This window comes from Acipenser ruthenus, chromosome 26 (assembly GCF_902713425.1).
Source record: "Acipenser ruthenus chromosome 26, fAciRut3.2 maternal haplotype, whole genome shotgun sequence".
NCBI classification, from domain to species: domain Eukaryota; kingdom Metazoa; phylum Chordata; class Actinopteri; order Acipenseriformes; family Acipenseridae; genus Acipenser; species Acipenser ruthenus.
In genome coordinates, this window is record NC_081214.1 from 11,903,762 (window position 1) to 11,925,231 (window position 21,470).

The 21,470-nt window shown below is 38.8% G+C and overlaps 1 long non-coding RNA gene across 2 annotated transcripts in view; it reads left to right on the top strand.

Annotated features, from left to right (window-relative positions):
- The first annotated feature begins 2,301 nt into the window (after nt 1-2,301).
- Nucleotides 2,302-21,470, top strand: part of LOC131701740 (uncharacterized) — a 64,677-nt gene continuing 45,508 nt past the window's right edge. For both annotated transcript variants that reach the window (XR_009308986.1, XR_009308985.1), the window contains exon 1: nt 2,302-2,434. This is a non-coding gene — a long non-coding RNA (uncharacterized LOC131701740). The remainder of the gene's footprint in view (nt 2,435-21,470) is intronic.

The window sequence follows — 21,470 nt, forward strand, 5'->3', positions numbered from 1 at the left end:
TGTCAGGTTATAACATGTTAAAAGGGAGATTTAGAAATACACATATTCTGAGAAACGCAAAGGGTTTTCCTAGCTGGATTACTATGTAATTACTTCAGCTGGAAATTCCTGTTTCTGCAGTCAGGGCAGCTTCTAAACAAAACTCAGAAAAGCGGATTATCTGTGAAACGGTGAGGACGCTTATGGGGGATGCAGTGGGCTTAATGTATTGCAGATAAAAGATAGGATATTTAATGCATGTCATCACCTTTAGGCTTCCCACCACATAATCTAAAATGAATGAGTCGTTTAATAGTAGAAAATGGATGAAAAGCTATTTCTTAGTATCTATTAATCCAAGCAGAAACTGCAATAGGAAAAAATAACAAACCTATGGAAGCATCCGGAAGCGTCCTAGTGCCAATGAAAAAAAATATCTCCTCGCTAGGAGAAAAAAAGTCCTACGTAGGAGGGATGGGGTAAAAGCCAGAATGAGACGGAACGGTACTTTAATGAATTCAATTGCTTTAAAAAACAGCATAGAAAGTTACACACACGTGAGGAGAATATTTTAACAATCAGAACCGATTAGTAACGGTAACGCGCTGTCATTAACCCGTTCCGGGCCAGAACCCTCTTTTTATCACCAAAAACCTCCCGGAACACTGGGTTCAGAAGCTTCAAAGACGACGAAAATTATACACATAATACAACTAAGTGAGGACATCATAACACTATTGCGAAAACCCACCGAACCGACCTTTAACTGCCCGTTCCGTGCATAAACAGCTGTATAGACAAAACCGCCCGGAACACGGGGTTCCGAAGCTGCACAGAATATGAAAATGATACACAAAATACAACTAAGTGAGGACCTCATAACACTATTGAAAAAAAAAACTAACCCCTTTAACTGCCCATTCCGGGTAATAAAACAGTGTATTTATTTTGTTTGTATATGATTCTCTCTCTCTCTCTCTCTCTCTCTCTCTCTCTCTCTCTCTCTCTCTCTCTCTCTCTCTCTCTCTCTCTCTCTCTCTCTCTCTCTCTCTCTCTCTCTCTGATTAATCTGATTAAATTAAAGATTTGAGGTTGTTAGCACCAGGTTCTTTCATTTGGGCCAGAGGATAAGGTCTTGACCAAGTACAACACAAAGACACAATAAAAATGCCAAGGATGTAAAATAGTCAATTTTATTTAAAACACAATTTCGTTTCAATTCTCATATTTCTCAGGCATTACACTGTTACATAGTTTAATATAGCAGCAACTCATTTAAGCAAGAATACATTGTTTCATTTCTCTCTCGTATTCAGACAGGAGGTTCCCAAATTAAACACAAACATGTTAGTTTGTTTATTCTGTTTATTTTATTTATTTATTTATGCATATGACACACAATGCAAAAACGAATTAATTTTTTTGAAGAAGAAAATGGAGAATGCATCAAGGTTTCTGTATTTGAAGTCACCCTGCATAATATTAAAATCTAAACTGTTTTGCTTTGTTTGCTCGTTTTTCCTTACATGTTGTAAACTACCTAATTGTAAGATAGTGTGTTTGCTTGCCTTTGCACTGAATTGCATTGTATCAATTTTGTATCAAATATAGCCTATGTACATATATGAAAATGTTAAATACATTTAAATACTTTTTTTTTTTATCATTGTAAGTAAGAACAAAAACATTGTGCAAAAAATAAATGTTGTTTTACTGTTGCAGCTATATATACGTGTTATTTTTATTTTTTAATCACATATAACTGTTACAGTTAGGGGCTACCAGCAATTCTAAACAATTCGAGAGAGAGAGAGAGAGAGAGAGAGAGAGAGAGAGAGAGAGAGAGAGAGAGAGAGAGAGAGAGAGAGAGAGAGAGAGAATCATATACAAACAAAATAAATACACTGTTTTATTACCCGGAATGGGCAGTTAAAGGGTTTGGGTTTTTTTTTCAATAGTGTTATGAGGTCCTCACTTAGTTGTATTTTGTGTATCATTTTCATACTCTGTGCAGCTTCGGAACCCCGTGTTCCGGGCGGTTTTGTCTATACAGCTGTTTATGCACGGAACGGGCAGTTAAAGGTCGGTTCGGTGGGTTTTCTCAATAGTGTTATGAGGTCGTCACTTAGTTGTATTATGTGTATAATTTTCGTCGTCTTTGAAGCTTCTGAACCCAGTGTTCCGGGAGATTTTTGGTGATAAAAAGAGGGTTCTGGCCCGGAACGCGTTAATGACAGCGCGTTACTAATCGGTTCTGATTGTTAAAATATTCTCCCCACGTGTGTGTAACTTTCTATGCTGTTTTTTAAAGCTATTGAATTCATTAAAGTACCGTTCCGGTTCGTTCCGGCTTTTACCCCATCCCTCCTACGTAGGACTTTTTTTCTCCTAGCTAGGAGATTTTTTTTTTTCATTGGCACTTGGACGCTTCCTTACAAACCAGACATATTAAATGGTAAGAAATTAAATGTTTTCTTTTTTAATTGATTCTATGAAGTAACCATTTAATAAACAGAAATACTGAGATGTAATGTTTTCAGGAAGGGCCTGCTTTGCAGATTAGACACTGCAGGATAGCATAGTGATAGAGAAAGAGAGAGAAGATGCCGTTTCTTAGGCAGAAAGGGGACTAGATTTGCAGCAGTAATCAGTAACACAAGATGTTTTCTGAACTGAGAATCTCTGAATTTTATATTATTAAATTGCTACTGTGTAATGTAATAATTATACATGTTGTGTAGAAATGAAATTACAAAGACAATAAGATCATTTGTTTACAAAAAAGGATTTTGAAAGTAAAAGATTCCACTCTGACTATATCACCACGAGTCTCTGCATTCACTTTCAATATGATATTAGATCAAACATTGCAAAGTGAAGATAGAAACCCTGGAGCTTCAACGTAGCTTGGAAGTTGGAAGTTATTCACAATATTTCCATACTTCCCAGTTTAAGGACTTACAAATCTGGCTCCTTAAGTATAGTTTACGACCTGTCAATTTTAATACGCGGCTCAGTTTTGTTGCAACCTTCCAGCAGAAACATTTTTTTCAAGATATAGAAACTGTGTTTTCAGCCATCCTGGTTTCCTTTTTATAACCATTCTATCCCTGGTTCTCATTTTATACAGCTTTCAGCAGCGTGGTGTTTGTTAGACCATTAACAGCATCATGCATCATCTGAGAGTGCCCTTAATGTAACTCGGGAGAATTCTTAATAATATACAAAAGCATAAAAAGATCCATTAGAAAATGAGTATGCAATACCAACAAAGAAAGATGGTGAATCCCAGTGAACAGTTCCTATTGGGTGAAAGATGGTGCATCCCAGTGAACAGTTCCTATTAGGTGAAAGATGGTGCATCCCAGTGAACAGTTCCTATTGGGTGGAAGATGGTGCATCCCAGTGAACAGTTCCTATTGGGTGAAAGATGGTACATCCCAGTGAACAGTTCCTATTGGGTGAACGATGGTGCATCCCAGTGAACAGTTCCTATTGGGTGAAAGATGGTGCATCCCAGTGAACAGTTCCTATTAGGTGAAAGATGGTGCATCCCAGTGAACAGTTCCTATTGGGTGAAAGATGGTGCATCCCAGTGAACAGTTCCTATTGGGTGAACGATGGTGCATCCCAGTGAACAGTTCCTATTGGGTGAAAGATGGTGCATCCCAGTGAACAGTTCCTATTAGGTGAAAGATGGTGCATCCCAGTGAACAGTTCCTATTGGGTGAAAGATGGTGCATCCCAGTGAACAGTTCCTATTGGGTGAAAGATGGTGCATCCCAGTGAACAGTTCCTATTAGGTGAAAGATGGTGCATCCCAGTGAACAGTTCCTATTGGGTGAAAGATGGTGCATCCCAGTGAACAGTTCCTATTGGGTGAATGATGGTGCATCCCAGTGAACAGTTCCTATTGGGTGAAAGATGGTGCATCCCAGTGAACAGTTCCTATTAGGTGAAAGATGGTGCATCCCAGTGAACAGTTCCCATTGGGTGGAAGATGGTGCATCCCAGTGAACAGTTCCTATTAGGTGAAAGATGTTGCATCCCAGTGAACAGTTCCCATTGGGTGGAAGATGGTGCATCCCAGTGAACAGTTCCTATTGGGTGAAAGATGGTGCATCCCAGTGAACAGTTCCTATTGGGTGAAAGATGGTGCATCCCAGTGAACAGTTCCTATTGGGTGAAAGATGGTGCATCCCAGTGAACAGTTCCTATTGGGTGAAAGATGGTGCATCCCAGTGAACAGTTCCTATTGGGTGAACGATGGTGCATCCCAGTGAACAGTTCCTATTGGGTGAAAGATGGTGCATCCCAGTGAACAGTTCCTATTAGGTGAAAGATGGTGCATCCCAGTGAACAGTTCCTATTGGGTGAAAGATGGTGCATCCCAGTGAACAGTTCCTATTGGGTGAAAGATGGTGCATCCCAGTGAACAGTTCCTATTAGGTGAAAGATGTTGCATCCCAGTGAACAGTTCCCATTGGGTGGAAGATGGTGCATCCCAGTGAACAGTTCCTATTGGGTGAAAGATGGTGCATCCCAGTGAACAGTTCCTATTGGGTGAAAGATGGTGCATCCCAGTGAACAGTTCCTATTGGGTGAAAGATGGTGCATCCCAGTGAACAGTTCCTATTGGGTGAAAGATGGTGCATCCCAGTGAACAGTTCCTATTGGGTGAACGATGGTGCATCCCAGTGAACAGTTCCTATTGGGTGAAAGATGGTGCATCCCAGTGAACAGTTCCTATTAGGTGAAAGATGGTGCATCCCAGTGAACAGTTCCTATTGGGTGAAAGATGGTGCATCCCAGTGAACAGTTCCTATTGGGTGAAAGATGGTGCATCCCAGTGAACAGTTCCTATTGGGTGAAAGATGGTGCATCCCAGTGAACAGTTCCTATTGGGTGAAAGATGGTGCATCCCAGTGAACAGTTCCTATTGGGTGAATGATGGTGCATCCCAGTGAACAGTTCCTATTGGGTGAAAGATGGTGCATCCCAGTGAACAGTTCCTATTAGGTGAAAGATGGTGCATCCCAGTGAACAGTTCCTATTGGGTGAAAGATGGTGAATCTCAGTGAACAGTTCCTATTGGGTGAACGATGGTGAATCCCAGTTTATTTATTTAGCAGATGCCTTTATCCAAGACGACTTACAGAGACTAGGGTGTGTGAACTATGCACCAGCTGCAGAGTCACTTACAATTACATCTCACCTGAAAGATGGATAACAAAGAGGTTAAGTGACTTGCTCAGGGTCACACAATGAGTCAGTGGCTGAGGTGGGATTTGAACCGGGGACCTCCTGGTTACAAGCCCTTTTCTTTAACCACTGGGCCGCACAGCTTCCAGTGAACAGTTCCTATTGGGTGTTGAGACCACCAAACTGATTTTCACTTGACGTACTGCAGGATGGATTTGAACCCAGGTCCTCAGAGTTAAAAGATATGAGTCTCGTGAATTTCCCCACAGCACCATCCTGGTTCCTTTGCAGAACCGTATTGAAATATAAACCCTTATTCCGAGTGTCAGGCAGGCCCCATATTGCCTTTGTAATGTACTGTCCTGAAGTAACCTGTGCATCGGGTATTTTGTCCAGTAATTAAGCATTCATAGAAGTGCATGAATTAATAACACTGAAGAGGTTTTAAAAAGCTGCTAACAGAGCCTGCTCTTGAAATTTAAATAATGTCCAAAGGATTTATTAACCAGACTCGGGGGTTTCATGGGTAATATGCAATTGTACAGCCTGTAGCATAGTAGGATAATTATAATAAAAAGATGTGCATTGAATACTAAGTATTTGTCTTACTGGAACATATTCTTCTGTCTGTGTATTGAACCAACATATTTTGTACATTTTCATATTGGTTATAAACAGCCAGACCATATTGGAAAGACTGTCTTCAGTACTTTTTTACAATTTTAGAAAAGCAAACTATGAAGGTATGAAACAGAGACTAACAGAAGTAGATTGGAGTAAAATAGAGAAAACATCCACAGAAAAGGGATGGCTGTTTTTTTTAAAAATGTAGTACTAGAGGCGCAAAACAATTACATCCCAAAAGTAGACAAATCTAAATCTCAAACAAAATGGCCAAAATGGTTTAATAGATCAATTAAAAAAATATATTCAGCGAAAAAAGGCACTTTTCAGAGCGTTTAAAAGGGACCAAAAACAAAGTACACAGAAAGAGTACTTTGAACTGCAAACACAAAAAGGAAGTTAGAAAGTCCAAGAGAGATATATAAATCAATATTGCTAAGGGGACTAAAACCAATTCCAAAATGTTTTTCCAATATTATAGCAGCATGAGAACATTCAAAGAGGAGGTTAAATGTCTAAGAGACACAAATGGCAAAGTCATAGATGAAGAAAAAAAAAATAGCAAATATATTAAATAATTACTTTTCACAGGTTTTTACAAAGGAGGACACGGACAACATGCCCCACATGTCGACCTGTTCCTATCCAGTTTTAAATAACTTTAGCATAACAGAGGCAGAAGTGTTAAAGGGACTAGGAGCTCTTAAAATAAACAAATCCCCTGGGCCGGATGAGATCCTCCCAATAGTGCTCAAAGAAATGAAAGAAGTTATTTACAAACCGCTAACCAAGATCATGCAACAGTCTCTTGACACAGGGGTTGTACCGACAGCCTGGAAAATTGCAAACGTAATACCGATCCACAAAAAGGGATACAAAACCAAACCAGGTAACTACAGACCAATATATATTGTGAAAAGAGTTGAATTTAAATCAAGGGAAGTAATGTTAAAACTTTACAATGCATTAGTAAGACCTCACCTAGCATATTGTGTTCAGTTCTGGTCACCTCGTTACAAAAAGGATATTGCTGCTCTAGAAAGAATGCAAAGAAAAACAACCAGAATTATCCCGGGTTTAAAAGGCATGTTGTATGCAGACAGGCTAAAAGAATTGAATCTATTCAGTCTTGAACAAAGAAGACTACACAGCGATCTGATTCAAACATTCAAAATCCTAAAAGGTATAGACAATGTCGACCCAGGGGACTTTTTTGACCTGAAAAATGAAACAGGACCAGGGGGATTAGATAAAGGGGCATTCAGAACAGAAAATAGGAGGCACTTTTTTACACAGAGAATTGTGGTGGTCTGGAACCAACTCCCCAGTAATATTGTTGAAGCTGACACCCTGGGATCCTTCAAGAAGCTGCTTGATGAGATTCTGGGATCAATAAGCTACTAACAACCAAACAAGCAAGATGGGCTGAATGGCCTCCTCTGGTTGCTCTTCTTTGCACTCTTTCTAGAGCAGCAATATTCTTTTTGTAACGAGGTGACCAGAACTGAACACAATATTCTAGGTGAGGTCTTACTAATGCATTGTAAAGTTTTAACATCACTTCCTTGATTTAAATTCAACACTTCTCACAATATATCCGAGCATCTTTTTGGCCTTTTTTATAGCTTCCCCACATTGTCTAGATGAAGACATATCTGAGTCAACATAAACTCCTATGTCTTTTTCATAGTTCCCTTCTTCAATTTCAGTATCTCCCATATGATATTTATAATGAACATTTTTTTGCCTGGATGCAATACTTTACACTTTTCTCTATTAAATGTCATTTGCCATGTGTCTGCCCAGTTCTGAATGCTGTCTAGATCATTTTGAATGACCTTTGCTGCTGCAAGTGAAGAGCAGCAGGGTCTCATCCCTCACATCCACTGAAGAGCAGCAGGGTCTCATCCCCCACTCCCACTGAAGAGCAGCAGGGTCTCATCCCCCACTCCCACTGAAGAGCAGCAGGGTCTCATCCACTGAAGAGCAGCAGGGTCTCATCCCCCACATCCACTAAACAGCAGGAGGGTCTCATCCACTGAAGAGCAGCAGGGTCTCATCCCTCACATCCACTGAAGAGCAGCAGGGTCTCATCCACTGAAGACCAGCAGGGTCTCATCAACTGAAGAGCAGCAGGGTCTCACCCCCCACATCCACTGAAGAGCAGCAGGGTCTCATCCACTGAAGAGCAGCAGGGTCTCATCCCCCACATCCACTGAAGAGCAGCAGGGTCTCATCCACTGAAGAGCAGCAGGGTCTCATCCACTGAAGAGCAGCAGGGTCTTGGCACACCGTTGAGAAATCATTAGTGCGGCGTACAGAGGGCTGCACAGCAGTACAAGCTGCCAACATTTGTATTATTATAATGCAGAAAGAAGGAGCTATGACAGAAAGCCTTTCTAATTTAGAAATAATAGTGCTAGTGCACAGAGACCTGCCCACCATGTTTCAGGAATCCTTGAGTAAACATCATGAAGTTTATTTGAAAACATCTTACTTTTACAATGCCATGGTTTCAGTTGTATTGTTATAGAAGTTGCACAAATATACTGTACAAGTCACTCTTCCTTTTCCAGGACCTTGACTAGAATACCTAGAAAGTGGAATTTTATGATGCATGACAAAGTAATGATTGGTATTAAAATGTCTGACTGGACAGTGATATGAGAAAAAAAAAACCCAAAAAACTATTGTTTAGAGAAAACATCAGTTTTCTCCTGACACACCATGGCGTGTCCTTTGTTTCAGATATCCTTTCTTTTTTATAAACAGTAAGTGTCTTACTGCTTGTGAACAGGAGAATGAATCTGCACTGCAAATCTACCTCCCAACCAGGAAGGGTGCTAGGTAAGGGTGGTGGTTGCTAGGTAACGCTGGTAATACGCTTTCACAAGGATGGACCTACTCGATGTTAGGATGGAACTGGAAGTCAGCCATCTTGGTGAAAGGACGTAGCTGTAAGACTGCTGAACAGCTCCATTGTGATCAGCTGTGGGGCGCACTGTGATTGGATAGGGAGTGTGGCGCCATACTGATCACGGGGAGTTTAGCAGTACAAAGTTTTTGTTGTTTTTGAGTTGGCAGACTGAGACTGATTCGGGAGCTGAAACTGCGGACCGAGCACTACCACCCGAAGCAACTGCACTGCCGTACCCCCTCAACCTGTTCCAGCACTCCGAGCACCTACACTTATACACCCCTCTCCACCCTTGCGTGCACCTTGGACTGTGATTCTCGTTTATTATTTCGGAACCTTTTTGTTTGGGACTGCAAGCCCACCATTTGTGGCGGTAGGCTATTTCGGAGCATGTAGATGGTATTTGAGGCTGAGAGCATGCAGATGGTATTTGAGGCTGAGAGCATGTAGATGGTATTTGAGGCTGAGAGCATGTAGATGGTATTTGAGGCTGAGAGCATGCAGATGGTATTTGAGGCTGGGAGAATGCAGATGGTATTTGAGGCTGGGAGCATGCAGATGGCATTTGTAGCTGGGAGCATGCAGATGGTATTTGAGGCTGGGAGCATGCAGATGGTATTTGTAGCTGGGAGCATGCAGATGGTATTTGAGGCTGGGTGCACGCAGGTGGTATTTGAGGCTGGGAGCATGCAAATGGTATTTGAGGCTGGGAGCATGCAAATGGTATTTGAGGCTGGGAGCATGCAGATGGTATTTGAGGCTGGGAGCATGCAGATGGTATTTGAGGCTGGGAGCATGCAGATGGTATTTGAGGCTGGGAGCATGCAGATGGTATTTGAGGCTGGGAGCATGCGATGCAGACAAATCTAAGAAATCAAAGTTTATAACTTTAGTTCAGGATGATGCACTGCACCACACTCATTACGTCATCTACTAACCAATCAGAAGATTATAAATAATCCTGCCAAGCAGTTTGAGGCCAAATATAACTATTTTCAGCAGTTGTAGAAGAGCTTTTCAGCCAGTGTCTATGTCTGTCAGGGATGCATTCTGCCAATCCACATGAAACCATTTAACTGACAGACAGAGGCCCTCCCAGGCATCTGGACAGACAGCTGGACATGGAGACTGAACTGCTCCCTCCCCAGACACTGGGTAAACCACAGTACTATAGCTTCCCCTGATTGTTTCAGGGTCACTAATGGCATAGCAATGTCAGGTTATGATGAAACACCACGGTCTGGCAATGGTTAACCATTAGAAATCAGGGCTGGCCATGATAATAGCTCATAAAGAAACCATGGTGTAAAATATGGTGTAACATGGTTTAAAACATCATCCAGTATCTGGGTGAACCCCCAGGATGGCAGGCTTCAGGGTTGTTGTGCAGCAATTAGGGAAAGCTCAAGGGTCTCTGCTTCTAGAATCTGTCAGGAATACCAACATTCAAGTTAAGAAAGAAAAAAAGCAAATCGAAGCATAAGACGCTTGAGAAGCCTCAAACGAATACAAACTATATTTGCTTTTCTTGTGATTCTTTATGACTAACTAGAACATATTTGAAATACAGTACCTCATCAAAGTAATACATCCGTCTTTGCATGCGTCATGATTACAAAGCAGTGAACAGCCATACATGTATCTGTTTGTTCTGGAGTGTTGATTGCATGCTAAATCTGTACCGACGGAGCAGCACAACCCATTCACCAATACACTCACACACTCATGTCACAAACTTAAGTGATGGGGATGTATAATGCAGAAGAATGATTGCTCAATTATTACACCTCCTGCTGTACCACTGTAAAACGGCATCTTTAATCATTCTACTCAGATCTTTACATCATTTAGGCATAAGAAATATTATTTATAAAATGTGTTTTATACAGTTATAGGTTATTATAAGGTTATATTTCATCAATGTTTACAGATGCAAGCAACTAAAAAAAACTAAATCTTTATTCAATTTGCCGTTGCTATCCAAACTGGATCAAAACAGGGGCTCAAATCTCACTTCTTTGTTTGTAGATTAGATGCTATTATAACCTTTACTGACAACATGCATTAATTGATGCTGAGTATGCAACATGCCCTGCAGGTTGTAATAAAAATAGATTACAAGACATGAGAAGCTAGCAGCTCGTTGACATACAGAGAAAACATTTCCAGTACATTTCCACATGACAGCAGAATAAACCCCTTTCTGGTGCAGGCTTCACACTGTAAACCCAGATGAGAAGTACCGATTACTTTAGATCAACAGGGGGAAGGGGAGGTAGCAGCATAGTATTGTGGGTCAAATACTGTAACCACAGTAATCATTTCACATCACACAGTATAACTGGATTTCAGTTAGGAAACAAAGAGGGAAAACAGATTTTACTGCTTTTTCATTTACAATGTATTTTCATGTATGTCATGTGGACAGTGTCTTCTACACATTCAATGGGGAGTTCACAACCCTAACTCCCCCTGTGCACCAGTGTAAAGGCTTTGATTAAACATATTGAACATCTTGATGAATGTATTCATTCTCTAGTATATAGCTATGGAAATCATGACATTCTTTAGCGTGGCAAATCACTGCAATATTATTATTATTATTATTATTAGTAGTAGTAGTGGTAGTAGTCGTAGTAGTCATAGTAGTCGTAGTAGTCGTAGTATTATACGCGGTGAACGATAACTTTTCTATAAACGTCAGTGTTTTACAGTCTTATTATACACCGTCAACAATAAGATTGTCCACGAATAATAAGGTTGAGGATAAAACTGCTAACCTCGATTTTTAAAAACAAATTCTACAACCAGTACATGAACACCGCAAAACATGGTCAATACCAAACCAAACAACAATGGTCTGCAGATGTTATGTTCTGTCTGCAGAAGACAGGGAGACATTTGTGGAAGAGCAGAATAACGCTAAATTTAGTGAGAACTTACCTCAGCCACATGCCCTCCATGGGATGTGAGGCATTGTATTCTTCTTCTTATTATTTATTTCTTAGCAGACACCCTTATCCAGGGCGACTTACAATTGTTACACAATATCACAGTACAAAGTATTGCATTACAAAATATGACATTGTAAAATATCACATTTCAGAATCTCACATTACAGAATATCACATTACAGATAAGAGCTGTTGTAAAGTACAATAAAATCAGTAGCAAAAGATCAAATTCAAATAAGAGCAAAAAATAAAGAATACAGTAAATAATTGCATGTAAGAGCGTGTTTGACTAAGAGCATACAAGATACAGGAAGTAGTTATAATTAAGAGCAGTAGTAGAATACAAGACTGATGGCCTTCAGAAAGCAAAGGCTCTTGAGTGATTAGGACATTATTGAACTTCACCCTCCATAAAAGCCAAGCAAACTTTCTACTTCAATTCTTAGTAATAAATAATACATATAGTTTTCACATGCCCTCTCCCCCGCCCACAGAAAATGTTAATAAAATAATAAAAAAATTAATTGTATTAAACTAAATAAGTTATACGGTTCTGCTTGTTCTACAGTTCTGTCTGTATTATAACAAATAAAACACACCAGCACTGTACATGTAAGGGTGTAACTCTATCAAGGGTTTCTGGTGATGTTGATACATCTCTTGAGCTAGCGCTCTTGTGGTTTTTATGTTACCAGAAGCCCTCGATAGAATGGCACCCTTATTATGCACAGTTGGGTGTACATTATTCCTAATATATCATTAGTATGGCTTCCCAGTCAAGGGGAGGCATTCTGGCTTTGTCAGCATTCTACTTCCTCTGCGTTTAACGCTTCTAATATCATTTTGCATATCCATTTTTGGGTTGATGGCTGCACAACAAAAGTCCCAGAGGGCTACAATTTAACAGTCTTTAAATTCAGTAATAAACCCTGCTGCATAAAAACACAAGATTTCCAAACAGGTCTTGTCAAATAAAACAACTTCAGTGGATGAAAGCTGGTATTTGCATCTCAACTAATTCGATTAGAGCACAGCAGCACATCTTTACTAGCTAGCTGCTGTGATAGCTCTTTACAATTCAAGCCATCTTCCCATGAAATCACTGCCTTACTTGCACATAGTGACACATGACCTGCCTCAGGCTGCACCTGACTGATGGAGGGCATCTTTCAGACATAAAAAAAAGACGAAATGGAGTGGCTTGCCCCAAGAGCCTTTATTCATATTTTCTATTCTATTCTATTTATTAATTATAAATACAACATATGGCCTATAACAGTATAATCTGAAATTATTAAAAATATAATACATATTGATTTAAAATGGACACATTTCCTCAGAAACAACATGTTATTCGTTCTTACCTGACACTCCCCCCCCCCCCCCCCCCCCCCCCATTTAGTTTTGTTTGGTTTCTACCGCCACCTCCCCTTGTTTTGGCTAGAGGTGTCTGCTCTGAACACTCTGACGGCTGAGACCAATGAGCCAACTTATTATGGAAAATACAATGTGAAAGAAAAAACAGTAAAATATGTTATCCTTCTTTGTTTCCTAACTGAAGCATGTGAGTTGTTGAGAAGAAAAAAACATGTGCCTGTGACTGGGCAGAGGCCCTGAACAGTAAAATATGGGTTTCTATGGGTTTCATCCAGGAACTGTGTGCCTAGCATTGTCAGGCTGATCAATCAGACAATAACTCTCCCCAGAAAGACACCACACCAAACCAGCTATCTGAATTAAAACCCTGTGGCTGTGCAAAGACACTTCACCAAACCAGCTATCTGAATTAAAACCCTGTGGCTGTGCAAAGACACCACACCAAACCAGCTATCTGAATTAAAACCCTGTGGCTGTGCAAAGACACCACACCAAACCAGCTATCTGTGGGCAGCAGTGTGGAGTAGTGGTTAGGGCTCTGGACTCCAGACCGGAGGGTCATGGGTTCAATCCCCAGTGGGGGACACTGCTGTTGTATCCTTGAGCAAGGTACTTTACCTAAAATTGCTCCAGTAAAAACCCAACTGTATAAATGGGTAATTGTATGTAAAAAATAATGTGTAAAAAAATAATGTGATATCTTGTAACAATTGTAAGTCGCCCTGGATAAGGGCGTCTGCTAAGAAATAAATAACAATAATAATAATATCTGAATTAAAACACTGTAGCTGTGCAAAGACACCTCACCAAACCAGCTATCTGAATTAAAACACTGTAGCTGTGCAGAGACACCACACCAAACCAGCTATCTGAATTAAAACACTGTAGCTGTGCAGAGACACCACACCAAACCAGCAATCTGAATTAAAACACTGTAGCTGTGCAGAGACACCACACCAAACCAGCTATCTGAATTAAAACACTGTAGCTGTGCAGAGACACCACACCAAACCAGCAATCTGAATTAAAACACTGTAGCTGTGCAGAGACACCACACCAAACCAGCTATCTGAATTAAAACCCTGTGGCTGTGCAGAGACACCACACCAAACCAGCTATCTGAATTAAAACCCTGTGGCTGTGCAGACACCACACCAAACCAGCTATCTGAATTAAAACCCTGTGCAGAGACACCGCACCAAACCAGCTATCTGAATTAACACCCTGTGCAGAGACACCACACCAAACCAGCTATCTAAATTAAAACCATGTGGCTGTGCAAAGGGTGGCCATCTTGCTCCAGGCTGTTCCCTTACTCTTGACCCAAGATGGCTGCCAGCCACAGAAACAAATATTTTACTGTCACTGCTATTTCAGCAAAGATCCTTTGAAGCTGTGAATCTGGGACAGATTTTCAAGCACTTAAAAGTCCATACAAAATGCAGAGATATGGTTCTTTGTCTGAAGGCTACAGTTATTAAAAAAATAGCCTTACGGCTGCTTAATCATTATCCTACCATTGCATCTTTACATTAATGAACTGCCTGAGACCCAGGGAGGTTTCTCTGCTCTGTACTGTGTTCTTATCTGAAACTCTGTGCTCTCAGTCTAAAGCACATTTGTATGGCCAGGCCATTGCAGAAATGACACAGTACCTTTGGTTGTTTAGATTTAATTTGCAAGTCAGCCCACAGGGATCAATGAAACACTAAACAGTGGCGCTTCTGCCTATTTTGAAATAACGTCTTAATGAGAGAACTGAAAGGTTAGCAGCAAAGAGATGTACATTTTATTACTTTGGCAGGGGGAAGCCAGAATGAAACAGCAGTTGCTCTATTCACATGATAATTATATGCACAGGGTTTACACACACTTTATTATAGGATATAAGGACGCTCGAAAGAAAGGGAAGTACGGTTCTGAGATTGTTACAGTGAGCATAATAGTGGGGGGGGGGGGGGTCTTGCTTGCCCCAAAGACTCCTGTGAGACAGTCAAAACAGAGAAAATACTTCTTGATGGAACATTTATGTTTAACGCAAATCAATTAAATATGTGTTTGTTCAACTTGATCTCCTTCGGATTTATTTTGTAATATTAATCAAAAGTCAGTAAAGCACTCGCTTAGTCAATTAACAGTTCACTATTTACATTTCGAAAAGTGTGTGGCGAAATGTCACTTTATGTTAAAAACTTATGTCATTTGATTGCTTGTATTTATGACTGCATCTTATCTCTCACTCTGTGTACATTCATATATTGGACCTTTATAGTTTCCATAGTTGTCTTTTGTATGTTTTAAAGCTATTTTAAGCATAGCCTACTTAAATATCACACATACATGGTGACTATAGAAATATATTAACATAGCCAAAATTGTTGCATAGGACAAGAAGCCAACCAACTCCATCTAGACCTGCCTCGAAATCTTCAGATATCCTGGACTGTTTGAGGATGTATGAGTCGTGTGCTACGACCTCATCAATAATGCTCAATTTCACATCACACACCATTTGTACATTAATGAAGTGGTAATGCTTCCTGTTACGAAAGCCTTGTTCTATATCCTGGGGTGGTGACAGTGCCACATGGGTGCAATCAATAGCCCCCAATACATTAGGAAAGCCAGACGCTTCATAAAAGGCCACTTTTATATCATGGAGATCATCTGTCTCTCTGGGATAATAGATATAATTCCTGGTATGTTTCAACAGGGCATACAGTATCTGCTGTAAACACTGGGAAAACAGGATTGGGATATCCAGCCAATATCTGACACAGTGTCTGAAACGACCCAGATGCTAATAATGTAGTGTGCACAGCAATGTCACTAGACCTGGCACTGCATGACTGCTATCTGTAAGTGGCTCTAGATCAGATATGACTAGACCTGGCACTGCATGACTCCTATCTGTAAGTGGCTCTAGATCAGATATGACTAGACCTGACACTGCATGACTGCTATCTGTAAGTGGCTCTAGATCAGATATGACTAGACCTGACACTGCATGACTGCTATCTGTAAGTGGCTCTAGATCAGATATGACTAGACCTGGCACTGCATGACTGCTATCTGTAAGTGGCTCTAAATCAGATATGACCAGACCTGGCACTGCATGACTCCTATCTGTATAGCTCTAGATCAGATATGACTAGACCTGCCACTGCATGACTCCTATCTGTAAGTGGCTCTAGATCAGATATGACTAGACCTGGCACTGCATGACTGCTATCTGTAAGTGGCTCTAGATCAGATATGACTAGACCTGACACTGCATGACTGCTATCTGTAAGTGGCTCTAGATCAGATATGACTAGACCTGGCACTGCATGACTCCTATCTGTAAGTGGCTCTAAATCAGATATGACCAGACCTGGCACTGCATGACTCCTATCTGTATAGCTCTAGATCAGATATGACTAGACCTGCCACTGCATGACTCCTATCTGTAAGTGGCTCTAGATCAGATATGACTAGACCTGGCACTGCATGACTCCTATCTGTATAGCTCTAGATCAGATATGACTAGACCTGCCACTGTATGACTCCTATCTGTAAGTGGCTCTAGATCAGATATGACTAGACCTGGTGCTGCATGACTCCTATCTGTAAGTGGCTCTAGATCAGATTGGATCTTCTCATGTAAGTAGGGGCCCGGAAAATTCACTGTATATTTAAAAGAAATTCATGAATGAATAAAAAAAAAACACATTTCACAGTGTCACAAAACCACCATTTTATTTAAAAAAAAGAAAGGAACTCACCAGAAAACACATTTTCTATTTACATTATATTCTACTGATGTAAGTTGCCTATTTGTTATTATCATTGATGTTTAATCAAGAACATCACCCAAAAACCAAGGCTGAAACATTTTAGCTCTTTAAAATGTACATTGTAACATTGGAACTCAAGTCGCTATTGAAACAATCTTTAAAAATGTAACAAACTTTTGCTGGAAACAAGACGTTTAAAATGGTCTGTGTTGGCTGCAAAAAAAAGTAACAAGCAGACAAAACAGATTTTTTTAGAAACAAACTTGAATGACATATTCAGCAACATTTGAGTTTTGTAAACCTTTAAAACTTATGTAGACACATTAATTAAAATGACAGTGTAATTCTCATAGACTATTAATGCTTTTAAAATATAAAGTAAATACATTTCGAAATATAAAATTCATATGAGAAAAATGCATTTTGTATACATTTGAAATGTGACATTTAATATACAGTATGTATATTAAATAAAAAACAAACAATATTGTAGACAAGCATGGCACTTAAAATCACCTTTATGGATTAATAAAGGAAGCAACACAATTCTTTTCATAATACCAGAGGCATTATTTGGCAGAACTTCCCAACAGCAGTGACTCTCCACTCACTAACACAAACACATATACACAGGCACCTCCCCACTCCTGTGGACTCACACACCTCTCAGGGTGATTTGCACCGATTAATAACAAATCACAGAAATATGCCCAAATGAACCATAAACATGTAAAACGATAACTTGAACAATTATCACAAAAACTGTAATCAAATATTTACAATAATCAACAAATAATCACAGTTTCCACACTAAAATCCCAACCACCAGCGTCCTTTGCAAGCAACTAATTTACATGCGTCTGCTCCAGCAATATCCATATATGACAAATACATATATAAAACAAGCAAGATGGGCTGAGTGGCCTCCTCTCGTCTTATGTTCTAATGCTTTGTATAATAAATACATTGGTAAATATTAAATTAAAACAAGTAAATAGTTGTTTCAATACAATTAAATATATAATTTGCCTGGTGTTCTCTCTGCCTCGCTTCTCCCACGCAACTCCACTGCTCCGCTAACTCCACTGGCTCCCGATCACCACACGCATCCAGTTCAAGACGCTTGTACTAGCCTACAGATGCCTTGACCAGACTGCACCCAGCTACCTCCAGACCCTCATCTCTCCCTACACCCCCACTCGACCTCTCTGCTTCTCCTGCACTAGAAGACTGGCTCTACCTCCTCTACACTCCCCTGCCTCCAGAGCCCGCTCCTTCTCCACCCTCGCCCCGCAGTGGTAGAATGACCTTCCTACAGATGTCAGGACTGCCCAGTCCCTGACCACCTTCCAGCACCTCAAGACTCACCTCTTCAGACAGCACCTGTAGAACTCCTCTTTTCACTCTGGACACTATCACTCTTCCTTAATGCTCTTTACTTGCTCCCTATTTTACTGCATTTAATCCTGTACTTTAGAGTACTGTAATCTGTCACAAGTGTTATTTAATCTGTAGTATTTTGTATTTAATTATATCCTGATGTAACTATCACTGACACTGTTATCTGCTCCGTTATTGAATGGTATTTTGTCATATACCTGTACTTGCTAGAACCAAAGTCATTGTATTTATCTTGCTCTTAATTGTATTATTACTTGTACTGTGATTCTTGAAATATATTTTTGTTTGACTGTAAGTGGCGGCTCTGTATAAGGGCGTCTGCTAAGAAATAAGTAATAATAATAATAATAATAATAATAATAATAATAATATTAATAATAATAATAATGTATGTACTGTATGGTATATATATTTAGTTAATGTTTTATCAATGTCTAAGGTCAACATCACATTATACATTTCAAGGAAACTTATGAATACATTCTTAATATATTTTTTATTCAGTTCCAAAATATACACCAATTTGTTACTAAATATATTTTTTAATTTATTGTAATATATTTAAACAGCATCCATAAATATATATTTTTTAAATGTATGACAAATGTAAGACACAAACATAATATATTTTAAATGTATGGTAAGTTTGTTGCAAATATATACATATATTAATAACAATATATTGTAAATATATATTTTTAGTCACTTAAATAAAATGAATTAGTAATGCATAAAAATACATAACAAATATCTGGTGCATTTGGAATATATTTTAAATATAATTTAATAAGCCATATATTTATTTTATATGTTGAAAATATTAAAATCTCAGTGTCACAGTTTTTATTGGTATTAAACGAATTTGCTATATATAATCCTAGATATTTAAAAAAGATAAATAACAAAAATTTGAAAAAAAAAAGTCGTTGGGGAGACTATTGATTTTGTTCCTTTTATTGATATCTGGTAACATTCAGACTCATCTGGGCCCGGACCTTTGTGTAAAAAAGTCTTTCCACACCGGCTGATTCTGCAATTAGGCATGGCCTTGGCTTTCTCCATATTAATACTAGTAGTCTCCTTCTGAAATTAGATTCGCTAACAACTTGGTTTATAGAAGCTAAGCCTGATGTTATTGTAATTTCTGAAACGTGGTTAAAGCCCTCTGTCCCAGAGATGATCTTCATTGGTGATCTAAACTGGGACTGGTTTACTGTAAAATCAGAAGGGTTTACAGAACTTTGTGACTCACTAAATCTAATTCAATTAATAGACACACCAACTAGACTTGATGATAAAAAACCTGGTAGTGATACCTTATTAGATGTTATGTTGACAAATTCTGTACATACATATGTTGCAACTGAAATTTTTTTCAAATGACTTGAGTGAACATTGTAATAGTGTATGTGTTAGGTACACCAAAATTCGTAAATCTAATCCCTGTATTGTATTTAAACGTTGTTTTAAATATTTCTCAGAGCAGGCATTTTTACATGATATATGTAGGGTTGACTGGGATATAATTATGTTAATTCCAACAATGGAGGATGCTCTGTTGGTGTTTCAACAGCAGTTTATTTTAATAGCTAATAAACATGCTCCCATTAAGAAGTTCAGAATTAAAGGCAGAGAAAATCCAAAAACACACAGGACTTGTGTGAATTTAAAGAAATAAGTGTACCTTCTTAATTAAGAAAGCTAAATCAGATTACTATCTTAAACTCATGACTGAAGATTTTAATAATCGTACTCAATTTTGGAAACAAATTAAACTTTTGCAATGTAAAAATTCATCTGGTTTTCCTCAGCAAATAGTATTGGGAAATGTAATTATTTCTGATAAGATTAATATGTTCAATGCCTTTAATGAGCATTTCTAAAGCAGGTCATATTTTCGAAGATCAAAGCAGTGATGCCTCTAATTTTGAACTCCTATGCATCTCCGATAGTAACAGTCCATCCTCCCCATGTTCATCCAGCTTTCAATGTTGTTCTTTTCAAGTAATTGATATTTTAAAATCTCTGCAAGCTATTGACTGTAAGAAGTCGGTAAGTCCTGATGGCGTAGATCCATTTTTTATTAAAAATAGCTGCTGTAGTTATCGCAGAACCTATTGCTTATATTTATAATCTTTCAACTGAGTCAAATGAACTGCCTAATGTCTGGAAGTCCGCCTATGTTACTCCTCTCTTACAAGCTGGAAATCCATCTGACATGAACAACTACAGACCAATTTCCAATTAGTCAGTTTTGGCAAAAATTTTGGAATCTATGGTCAGTGATCAATTGAAATGTTACTTGGATGCAAACAACATTTTAAACAATGTGCAATATGGTTTTAGGTCAGGTCATAGCACTGTAACTGCAGCATTGAAAGTTATGGATGATATCAAAATGAACTCTAGATAAAAAAAAATCAACATGTTTATTTCTGTTTATTGATCTTTCCAAGGCCTTTGATACGGTTGATCAAGCATTACTCAATACAAGATTATTGTGTGCTGGTATTGGATTGCAAGCAGCTGGATGGTTTCAAATAGATCACAGATTACTAATAGATCACAGATTGTCAAACATGCAAATATGATGTCAAATCCTGTTTTGTTAAATAAGAGTGTTCCTCAAGGATCTATTGTTGCCCCGTTACTGTTTATCCTATATATGAATAACATCGTGATAACATTAGACACTAAGTACCATCTTTATGCAGATGATACTATTTTATACTAATGTAATCCCTCTCCTTCCTTGGCAATCAATAATTTGCAGGCTGATTTTGATTCCATTCAACAAGCCTTAATTAATCTAAAGCTTCTTTTAAATTCTAGTAAGACAAAAGCTATGGTATTTCCTTCTACAAGGTCAAATGCTACTAAAGAATTCTCTTTAGTTACTTTAGATAACAAAGTTATTGAGAGAGTTGATAACGATAAGTATCTGGGTATCTGGTTGGATAGTAATCTCGATTTTAAGGTCCATATTGATAAATTCATGAAAGGCTAACTGCTTGTATATTCTTACCACAAACAGATTATGTGGACACAGTCTATAGGTTTGCATCACCCTTAACATTAAGCAAACTGGATCCTATATATCATGCAGCCTTGAGATATATTACAAATTCAAGTTACAGTACTCATCATTGTGTGGTATACAGTTTGGTTGGCTGGACCTCCTTGGCTTTGCGAAGGTTGAAGCACTGGTATATTCGGTTATATAAGGCTATTCTTTGTAAA